Source organism: Dermacentor silvarum, chromosome 1 (genome assembly GCF_013339745.2).
Source record: "Dermacentor silvarum isolate Dsil-2018 chromosome 1, BIME_Dsil_1.4, whole genome shotgun sequence".
NCBI classification, from domain to species: domain Eukaryota; kingdom Metazoa; phylum Arthropoda; class Arachnida; order Ixodida; family Ixodidae; genus Dermacentor; species Dermacentor silvarum.
This window is the reverse complement of record NC_051154.1, coordinates 218793941-218796991: the sequence shown is the minus strand read 5'-3', so window position 1 is coordinate 218796991 and position 3051 is coordinate 218793941.

Genomic DNA, 3051 nt, shown 5'->3' with positions numbered 1-3051 from the left:
ATATCCTACAGGGACACTAAAGAGAAAAGGAAGTTCAGCTGGAATAAAAGAGGGACCTTCAGGAATGCATGCAGTTTTTGGTGGGTGCAAAAATATGAGTTATTAGCGGAGAAATTCGTAAACAAAGAAAAAATATCTCTTCCTCAATTTCTCTCACCCCAGATTCGGCGCTGAAGCAGTGTCGTCACGAATTTCATTGCTGTCAGCGAATCAGAGGGCGCCATGATACGTCACCACTTGCATAAACGGCCCAGGCGCTCGCTCCATCATAGGCTGCATGGCCGCTGCGTTTGCGTTCGCTGCGACTTTTGCTAAGGTGTTCTGTGGCCGCGAAGGATACCGTTGCTGACGCTGAACCTTGCAACAAAGAGCTCACCAGGGAAGCAGGACTGCATTTGAGCGACTTCAGTGGAACGGAGTGCGAAATGATCCTTCGTGCTCGCGCGGTAGGTGTTTCTGCGTACGATGGCGGTGAGCCACTGGCCGCGCCGACGGAAAGCGAAGCCTCGTTTTCGTCGATGCCAGGTGACAATGTTTCCGATAGAACAAGCGTAGAAAGTTCCGATAGCACAAGCGTACTCGGTATGGTTTTTTCCTGTTTTTATTAATGACATTCAGCACTCGCCGAGCCGCCAGTTTGCTGCTGCAGGGGCATCAGTAGGGAATCTGATGAAGGCGACATTGATGGGACAGCTGCTCGAGAAAGGACTGGCCTCTGGGGCACGCCAAGATACTTTCCGAAAGCAGGATTATATACATAATCCGAGGGCGAGTAATGCAGAGAGCACACCATCGGTTTCTCTGGCTCTTTTGCCATTTTATCATCGGCAGAGCACTGAGCCATTGCGAACGCCGGGGCTCTTCGCGCGACACCACATGAAAGGACGCAGTCGGGTCAACACTGCCGTTGCCCCTGAACAAGCGCCTTGCGCCGTTAGTACAGCCCTTAACACGACACACACGAGGCATTTTCTGGCTGTTTCCCGCGAAGTCAACGTTTTTCGAGCCACGCAACACGCAACCAAACACTGCAACACTGTAGAGCGGAATAGGCGCTCGCGATGATGCATGGAGCAATAACAAAACTACGAAACTATCATGACCGCATGTAACGCCACGCCATTTCTTCTTAATACTTATTTAATTTTGCGCTGAACTTGCACGTCATCGCTTGAAACGGCTTCAAAAGCTGGCAAATGCTGTTTATGTACGTTTAAGTTGTATTTCATTTTGCGTTTTATTAACAGCGATACATCGCTCTCGACCAATCGCGGCCGGGCTGCGTTTGTGATCTCCGACGTCACGAACGTGTAGTGCTGGAAATTCGAAGGGGCGTCAGCACTTATTCTTCAGTTTTTCGCTATTTTCTCGCTTATTAAACCTCTGTTCGCAGTAAGAATGAATAGTATGTATGTGATCGTGATAGGATAATCTACCACTTAGGCTGAACTTCCGGTTTCTCTTTATTGTCCATTTAAGACTAGCAAAAGTTTCAAGATATCCTGCCTTGAAATGTACCACGAAGTACATTGGCGTCCCAATTAACGGTTTCCCAAACGCGTACCTCTGGCAGTCAGGAACTAGAGCGGAAAAATGGCGCTTTTAGCGGATTTTGGGGATATATACATAAAAAGTAGCGCTAGTCTTCGGACTTTAATTAGCAGACACATCTTCAGTACCATTAAGCTTTAATTTCACAATTACAACATGTGCCTTAAAGGGAATAATTATAAGTTAATTATTGAATTTTAAATATCTACCTGGACATAGCAGTTTGCCGTGCAAGTAATGCCTGTCTCTTCATGCAATCCACCGAAAGAGGCTCAATGATGCGATATATGCTCAATGCATTTTTATATATCTCTTCAAATATTTAAAAAAGAAAACACGTGCTGCATTAAATTTTCTGCTGTCTCTTCCCAGTCCACCTTTGTGGCCTGCGATGCAATTTGAATTACTGCTCGTCACAGATGTTGTTGCAGTGTCCCGGATTATCGAGACCCAACTAGAGCGTGATAAAACAGGAATTCGTCCCTAACTATGATCGACTGATTACTCAAAGCTAGATCTACCTTCCCATTGCGACTATAATCTATGTCTCATGAACGCGGTAAGAGACGCAACCACCGAATCCCTCTGAAGATTGTTATGGTTCCTTTTCTGTGCTTGTCAGCGGCGCTAAGCGAATGGGACTCTGAAGTTATGCATAAGGAAACGTTCTTGGACGGATGGAGGGGACTGTGTGCGTGTGGACCTTCTTATGGCCAAGATAAAATAGGAAATTAATATCCCCAAGAAAAGCACAACTTTCAGGATCACGTTACAAAGAACGAAGGTGTTTTGCATCATGCAGTCCAAAACGTGCAGGTATACCGTTTTAACTTTCAGAAACCTTGACCAAAAGGCACGCAAGTTCTGCAAAGAAAATAAAATTGTTACCAGTACATCATTAGCCGCCCTTCTGTTTGTGTCCGTTTGGATGTCTCTTTCCTTATCGCATTCTTTTTCATTTCTCTTGTTTTCTTTTTTTTGAGGGGCGCCCCTTCAGCAGGTTTTCACCAGTGACATTAACTCTTGAACGTTGTTAATTAGCATGCGCACACACGTATATTTTAGCTTTACTTTTCTGAATCTGATCTACACATAGATTAAGGTAGTGCGTGCCATGAAACGCGGCGGTTCATCAAGGTAATTCGTGAATACGACATACCTGGAACTCTAAACCGTTAAAAGTAAGCGTGCTTGTCCGCCTCTCTTGCGCGCGTGAGGTTACTGTTAATGCGGCGGCGGGCGCTAACCTTGGAAGGGATAATCATGGTTTATCTGCTCGTGCCCTATAAAAATGCTTGTGTAACTCAGAACAGAAGTACGCTCATGCGCATTGGGTCTCCTTGTAGGTTTATTTATTTATTGATCACAGTACCCACAGCGCCATTTCTGGCATTACAGTGGGGGGGGGGGGTGAAAAAGGAAAAGGTACACAAAATACTACCACGCTCTGGCAGCGAAAGAAAAAATAACATTCAGATAGGAAAAACACAAAATTGTTAA